Source organism: Haemorhous mexicanus, chromosome 7 (assembly GCF_027477595.1).
Source record: "Haemorhous mexicanus isolate bHaeMex1 chromosome 7, bHaeMex1.pri, whole genome shotgun sequence".
Classification (NCBI taxonomy): Eukaryota; Metazoa; Chordata; class Aves; order Passeriformes; family Fringillidae; genus Haemorhous; species Haemorhous mexicanus.
This window is the reverse complement of record NC_082347.1, coordinates 42,177,114-42,185,455: the sequence shown is the minus strand read 5'-3', so window position 1 is coordinate 42,185,455 and position 8,342 is coordinate 42,177,114.

The window sequence follows — 8,342 nt, the reverse complement described above, 5'->3', positions numbered from 1 at the left end:
CATTTACAGCAGGGAAGGAAATCAAAGCCTGGGGCTTTGCAGAGGCTCTGCCTCCTCCTCCTCAGCCCTGTGGGAGCTGGCTGTGATCAGTGTTTGTTTGGAGCTCAGAACCCTTGTTCACATCCAGGGATTGTCCCCTTTGGGCAGCCCGTGGACAGGGAAGGGAAATGGTGCTTTGAGAAGAAGAATTAAATGTTCCTGTGTTCTCTTTTGAGATCTTGGCTGACAGAATCCAGCACTGGGCCAGCACAGGAGGGACCTGGAGCTGCTGGAGAGAGTCCAGAGGAGGCACCAAATGATCAGAGGATGGAGCAGCTCTGCTGGGAGCCAGGCTGGGACACCTGGGGATGCTCACCTGGGCAGGAGCAGCTCCAGGGAGAGCTCAGAGCCCTGGCAGGGCCTGGAGGGGCTCCAGGAGAGCTGGAGAGGGACTGGGGACAAGGGATGGAGGGACAGCACACAGGGAATGGCTCCCACTGCCAGAGGGCAGGGATGGATGGGATCTTGGGAATTGGGAATTGTTCCCTGGCAGGGTGGGCAGGCCCTGGCACAGGGTGCCCAGAGCAGCTGGGGCTGCCCCTGGATCCCTGGCACTGCCCAAGGCCAGGCTGGACACTGGGGCTGGGAGCACCTGGGACAGGGAAGGTGTCCCTGCCATGGCAGGGGTGGCACTGGGGGGGATTTGGGGTCCCTCCCACCCAAACCATGCCAGGATTCTGTGATTCCATGGTTGGAAAATGGTTGGATTTGCCCATTGGGGTTTCTAGCCAAGGAAAAAAGCAGGAGCACAGCACAGGAACAAAACTCTCCCTCATCCTTCTCTGGTACTGGAATCATTTCCCAGCCCCCCAAATCTGTGCTGAGCCCCAGTCCCTGGGTACTCCCAGTGCCACAGGTGCTCTCACCTGAGCAGCACCGAGGCTGCTTATTCAGATTTTAAGCTCATTCCTCTCATAAGCAAGGAACATTTAGACAAAGCCTCATTCCTAGAAATCATTTCCTGTGGGAGAGAGCTTGGTTAAACCTGGGACTCACCCAGCCCAGCGTGGTTATGGCTGATCTGGGCTCCTGTTGGTTTTCAAAGCTGAGAGGCATTTTGAATCTAATCCTTGCAGTATTTACTCTGCATCTCATAAGACCATTTACCCAGGGGAGGGCTTAACCCTGCAGACTTAGTGGAATACTGTGAGAGTAATTCTCCTCTCACACTTCCCTCCATAAGGCAGGCAGCCGTGCAGAAGGGCAGGATCACTGCAGGCTGCCCCAGAAAGAGCCTGCACGTGCTAATGGGGCAGGGGAGAGCCCCAGGAGGGGCAGGAGAGCCTGGAATTCTGTAAAATCCACTGCACAGGATTGGAGCTGTGAGGGGGCAATGTTCCTGCCAGGTGTGAGAGCACCTGCTCATTTCCTGAGCACCTGCAGGGTGGGGACTCAGCACCCTGCAGGGCCTGACCCCCCTGTGGGGAAGAGACTCTCCCAGTATCCCACCTGAGCCTCCTGGTGCAGCTGAAATGGGGAGGAGACTCTCCCAAAATCCCACCTGAGCCTCCTGGTGCAGCTGGGAGTGGGGAAGAGACTCTCCCAATATCCCACCTGAGCCTCCTGGTGCAGCTGGGGGCACAGTGTGTGCTTGGGGATTAACAGTGACCTTAGTCAGACTTCCTTACCCAGGTCAGGATTAATGAATGGAGGCTCAGGACACACTGTGAGCCAGTGCCCCTGCTAGAGGAGGGACCTGGGCAGGGCAGGTGAAGGCTCAGGGGTGCAGGATGAGCCCCTGTAAGAGGAGGGAGCTGGGCAGGGCAGATGAAGGCTCAGGGGTGCAGGATGAGCCCCTGTAAGAGGAGGGAGCTGGGCAGGGCAGATGAAGGCTCAGGGGTGCAGGATGAGCCCCTGCTAGAGGAGGGAGCTGGGCAGGGCAGATGAAGGCTCAGGGGTGCAGGATGAGCCCCTGTTAGAGGAGGGAGCTGGGCAGGGCAGATGAAGGCTCAGGGGTGCAGGATGAGCCCCTGTTAGGGGAGGGAGCTGGGCAGGGCAGATGAAGGCTCAGGGGTGCAGGATGAGCCCCTGCTAGAGGAGGGAGCTGGGCAGGGCAGATGAAGGCTCAGGGGTGCAGGATGAGCCCCTGTAAGAAAAGGGAGCTGGGCAGGGCAGATGAAGGCTCAGGGGTGCAGGATGAGCCCCTGTTAGAGGAGGGAGCTGGGCAGGGCAGGTGAAGGCTCAGGGGTGCAGGATGAGCCCCTGTTAGGGGAGGGAGCTGGGCAGGGCAGGTGAAGGCTCAGGGGTGCAGGATGAGCCCCTGCTAGAGGAGGGAGCTGGGCAGGGCAGGTGAAGGCTCAGGGGTGCAGGATGAGCCCCTGTTAGAGGAGGGACCTGGGCAGGGCAGGTGAAGGCTCAGGGGTGCAGGATGAGCTCTCCATCGAGCCAGCAGCGCTGACTGCTCTGCCTGTCCCTGCCCTACAAGCACACACATTTATTTTCCTGTTACTGCCTCTGCACAACTGTCCCTTCCTTGCTGTGCAGGAGGGGCTCTCTCCTCCCTGGAGTGATGGAGTGGAGTGATCCAAAGTCTGGGCAGAGCTCATCATCCTTCCTGGTGGGAAGGATGAGGCTCAGCAGAGAGGGGAGCAATGAAAAATTCCTGTGAAACCCAGCAAAGGGGAAGAACTAATGAAAGACCAGGAAAAAAGGGCTGTGGCACTGTTCTTGGCAGGGTGTCCCTTCAGGTGTGATCCTTCCATGCCTTGGGAAATGTGGATGCTCCCCAGACATGAGAGCAGTAAAATAAAACATCTCTCCCAGCTGTGGTGGTTGTGCTCACACTCCTGGGCTCAGCTCAGTGCTTTCCCTGAGCGGCTGCTGCTCTTGGAAGTGTTCCCAGGAGGCAAATCAGGGTTTTATTCCTCCCTGGGAGCAGCTGCTGCAGAGGCCAACAGCCTGTCCTCCCTTGCTCTTTGGGCTGCACATGAAAATAACAATAATTTTTTATCTCATGCATGATGAACTATTAAAAAAGTATGGAGTGTAATAAAAAGCTTTAGTCACAGCTGGTCTCAGGTGGTCCTTCTGCCCACAGGTGAATTTGCAGCCCGGGCTTGAATCCTTGTTCTACTTGAGCAGCCTCATGAGAGGCATCAGCAGGGACTGAGAGTGGAGGGAAGGGCCATTTCCCACTCCTCTGCAATTATTGTACTTGACAAAATAAAGCAGGGAAAGTGTGCAGTGGCAAATGAAGAGAGTCGGGTGAGTACCGAGGTGGCTGTGTCCCTGGGTAATTACTGCTGGTTCCTGTGCAATAAACGGTGTCACACAGGATTCCCCAGCCCCTGCTCCTCCCTCTGGCGTGGCTGGGAGGGTTCAGTTCCCAACCCAGGGGCTTGTTCACAAAGGAGGGAGGAAAGGAGTCAAATGAGAGGCTGACAATGTCTGACAGGAGGTGACAAATCCTACATCACAATTCCTTCTCTCCATACAAAGCTGCTGTGGAGTAACTGAGTGGGTTTCACTTGTTAAATATGTTTGTACTGTGGAAGGGAGCACAGCAGCTCACCTGCCTGCAGGGGTAACAGCTCCCATCTGCTGCAGAGGATTTCAGGTTCTTGGGAGCTCAGGGCTCTGTGAAGGCAAGCACAGACATGGTGCAGGGCAGGAGGCACAGCTGGGGAATGTTCCTGAGAACCCCCCACATCTGCTCACAAATGAAGTGCTCATTTCCCCCAGCCACTGGGAAAGAGCAGGTTTTGATTCTTTCTGGACTTTATCACTGCTGGTGAGCTCATCCTGGCTCACCCTCTGACCCTGCTGGGTCCTGGCTCCCACCACGGCCTTGATGTCACAATGTGAATTAATGGCATTCCTGTTTGCCTTTCCTGGTGTTCCTGAGCCCAAGTGGGAGGCCCTGGCCAGCCCACCCAGAGGTGTTTCCCATCCCTGCCTCCTCCCCCCACTCACCACCCCAGCTTCAAATCAATCCACAAACTTCATGTATTACAAGTGAAGTTCTAGTGGTGACAGACATCAAAGCCTGTCACAACACCTCAGGATATCCAGCCTGTCTGATGGGATGATCCAGCTTTATTAAAAGACTCACTTCATTTTATTAAAAGAAGTATGAATTATATCAGATCCCTTTGTCAAAGTGGTTAGGCTGTACTGAAGTATTTGGATCTTAATTTGATATTTCATTCTCTGCTTCAGACAGGAATATTACTAGTGGGACATTTTATGAGTAAAGATAAATTTGTAATAAACCACGGTGCCTATTTAAAACCTCATTATCCCCATCCTGTTCTTGCCCTGAAAAGCTGCACATGAGCTTTAGTGCCTGTGGGGAGAGGGGAAAAGGCTGGTTCTGTCTGCTCTGACACCTTGGCCCTCCCAGCTGGTGCCTCTGGATCTGGGGTGAGGAAGGACCAGTGGCAGGACTGCAGCCATGTGGGGTCGAGGTCTTTGCCCAGTAACGGGGAAATAGTGACAGAACAAGAGAAACAGCCTCAAATTGTGCCAGGGGAGCTTTGGGGGAAAATTGGGAGAATTCCTCCCTGGAAAGGGCTGCCCAGCCCTGGCCCAGCTGCCCAGGGCAGGGCTGGAGTCCCCATCCCTGGGGGGATTTACAGCCCTGTGATCGTGGCACCTGGGGACATGGGCAGTGCTGGCCTGGGCAGTGCTGGGGTGCTTGGACCTGGTGGGCTCAGAGGGGTTTTCCACCCCGAACAGTTCTGTGACTTTGGGGTTCTGTGAAATGCAGTTTGAAAACCACACTGGGCCTGAGCAGCAGGGGGACTTTGGGGCTGGAGAATTTGGGGTTAGAGCCCCCCAAGTCCCCCAGGAGGGTCAGGACTGGGTGGGATCAGAGGAGTGGGCACCCAGAGCAGGGTGTGCAGCCCTGCCTGGCTCAGCTCCATCCCTGCACAGCCTGCAGGGCCCTGGCACAGCTCACACCCCGGGCACCTTCTGTTCATTTACACTTTGCTGCTTTTTGGCCGTTTCCCCCAGATTTTAAATCAGCTTTGCCATCCCTGCTGCCAGCGCAGGGAATGATTCATGGCTGTCAGGGCACAGGACCCTGGCACAGCCCCCTGCTCTTCCTCTTGCTCTTCCTCACACACCTGGCACCTGGCCCTGCCCAAACCCCCCCAGGACGTTTTGGGGCAGGCTGTGCAGCTTTAGGGATGCTGTCACGGCGTGTTTTGGGCTGCAGGAAAGGCCAGGAGCTCTTTCCTGCTGCAGCTCAGCTCTCGCAGCTCCCCTGACAATCTGTGAAATGAACCCGGGCAAGCAGAGCAGAGCTGAGCCTTGTGAAGCTTCCTGGTGCTGTCACACGGTGAGGAGCAGGGAACTTTCTGGCACCTTTTCCGAGCTGGCTATTCCTGAAATGTGGAACACACACACAGCGCCGTGGGGTGAGAACAGGCAGGAAATATCAGCACAGAAAATATCAGCAATTCACTGCATGTGCCAGAGGAGAGGCACCACCGTGCTGCCAGGCTCAGGTGAGGCAGTTTTCTGCCCTGGATTTAGAGAGGGTTTGGTTAGAGCCAGCAGTAATTGCTGACATTCTCTCTGGATTTAGCACACTTTTCTTACAGGGCTCGGAGCAGGTAAGAAGTTAGAAATCTCTCAGTAGTCCCTTTGCTCCTGCTGCTGCTGTGCTGTCAATCACCCTGCCTGTTACAACCCTGATCTGGTTATTCCCCACCATGAGATCTCTTCAAGGCCTGTGAAATCCTCAGGCTAAGTGCCCTGCTCCAGCAGGGCTGTGCTTGGAGGGGATGCACTGCAGGTGGGTGGCTCTGATCGGCTCTGCCTGCAGCGGGGAGCAGTGAGGGTGTGCTGGGGTCAGACTCAGCTGGGAGCAGTGAGGGTGTGCTGGGGTCAGACCCCGCAGGGAGCAGTGAGGGTGTGCTGGGGTCAGACCCAGCTCTGCCTGCAGCTGGGAGCAGTGAGGGTGTGCTGGGGTCAGACCCAGCTCTGCCTGCAGCGGGGAGCAGTGAGGGTGTGCTGGGGTCAGACCCAGGCCCAGCTCTGCCTGCAGTGGGGAGCAGTGAGGGTGTGCTGGGGTCAGACCCAGGCCCAGCTCTGCCTGCAGTGGGGAGCAGTGAGGGTGTGCTGGGGTCAGGGCCAGCTGGGAGCAGTGAGGGTGTGCTGGGGTCAGGGCCCAGCTGGGAGCAGTGAGGGTGTGCTCAGCCAGGGCCCAGCAGGGAGCAGTGAGGGTGTGCTGGGGTCAGACCCAGCAGGGAGCAGTGAGGGTGTGATGGGGTCAGGCCCAGCAGGGAGCAGTGAGGGTGTGCTGGGGTCAGGGCCAGCAGGGAGCAGTGAGGGTGTGCTGGGGTCAGGGCCAGCTGGGAGCAGTGAGGGTGTGCTGGGGTCAGGGCCCAGCTCTTCCTGCAGCTGGGAGCAGTGAGGGTGTGCTGGGGTCAGACCCAGCAGGGAGCAGTGAGGGTGTGCTGGGGTCAGACCCAGCAGGGAGCAGTGAGGGTGTGCTGGGGTCAGGGCCAGCAGGGAGCAGTGAGGGTGTGCTGGGGTCAGGGCCAGCTGGGAGCAGTGAGGGTGTGCTGGGGTCAGGGCCCAGCTCTTCCTGCAGCTGGGAGCAGTGAGGGTGTGCTGGGGTCAGACCCAGCAGGGAGCAGTGAGGGTGTGCTGGGGTCAGGGCCAGCAGGGAGCAGTGAGGGTGTGCTGGGGTCAGACCCAGCTGGGAGCAGTGAGGGTGTGCTGGGGTCAGGGCCCAGCTGGGAGCAGTGAGGGTGTGCTCAGCCCAGAGCCCAGCTGGGAGCAGTGAGGGTGTGCTGGGGTCAGACCCAGCTCTGCCTGCAGCGGGGAGCAGTGAGGGTGTGCTGGGGTCAGACCCAGCAGGGAGCAGTGAGGGTGTGCTGGGGTCAGGCCCAGCTGGGAGCAGTGAGGGTGTGCTGGGGTCAGACCCAGCTGGGAGCAGTGAGGGTGTGCTGGGGTCAGGCCCAGCTGGGAGCAGTGAGGGTGTGCTGGGGTCAGAGCCCCAGCAGGGAGCAGTGAGCGTGTGCTGGGGTCAGGGCCCAGCTGGGAGCAGTGAGGGTGTGCTGGGGTCAGGGCCAGCAGGGAGCAGTGAGGGTGTGCTGGGGTCAGGCCCAGCTGGGAGCAGTGAGGGTGTGCTGGGGTCAGGGCCCAGCTGGGAGCAGTGAGGGTGTGCTGGGGTCAGACCCAGGCCCAGCTCTGCCTGCAGCAGGGAGCAGTGAGGGTGTGCTGGGGTCAGGGCCAGCTGGGAGCAGTGAGGGTGTGCTGGGGTCAGGGCCAGCAGGGAGCAGTGAGGGTGTGCTCAGCCAGGGCCCCAGCTGGAGCTGCCTGAGGTGTGTGCAGTGGGATGAGCTGGCAGGAAGCAGCTGCCGTGGGCTTGGATTAATGTGAGATGTGATGGAGCACACACAGCCTTTGGGAGTGCTCAGTGATGCTCTGGGCAGGGATGTGGGTGTGGATGTAGATGTGGATGATGTGGTGTGGATGTGGGTGAGGATGATATGGATATGGAAGTGGATGATGTGGATGGAGATGTGGATATGGATGTGGATGATGTGGGTGGTGTGGTATGGATGTAGGTGAGGATGATGTGCATATGGATGTAGATGATGTGGGTGATGTGGGTGATGTGGATGATGTGGATGTAGATGATGTGGGTGATGTGGGTGATGTGGATGATATGGATGTAGATGATGTGGGTGATGTGGGTGATGTGGATGATGTGGATGTGGATGATGTGGGTGATGTGGTGTGGATGTGGGTGAGGATGATGTGGATACGGATGTGGATGATGTGGATGTGGATATGGATATGGACATAGATGATGTGGATGATGTGGCTGTGGTGTAGATGATGTGGATGTGAATGATGTGGCTGTGGTGTAGATGATGTGGATGTGGATGATGTGGCTTTGGTGTGGATGATGTGGATGTGGATGATGTGGATGTGGATGTAGATGCTGTGGCTGTGGACACGGACACAAAGCCAGGCTTTGGAGGATTCTGTGGGGAGCCCTTTCCTGGGGCTGTTCCCAGAGCCTCGCTGGCTGCTGAGGGTGTTGGAGTTATTTTTGCTCTGAGGAGCAGTCTGGGCTCCTGCTCCCTCCTGTTCCCCCCTGTTCCTGACTGAACATCCCAGCCTGCCAGAGCCTGACGTGGTGATGAAGGGGGGATGTGGAAGCCTCTGCAGGGAGTGCATTTTTAACAGGGTGAACTTTGCTGCTCTAAAACCTTCTTCCCATTCCGTGTTCAGCAGCTTTCGTGTGTCACAGTCACACAGGAGTGTCTGAGAGCACCCCAGGGCTTTAACCTATTTAAAGAGAAGCTCTGTGGTAAGCCCAGCTCTGGGGGCTGGGC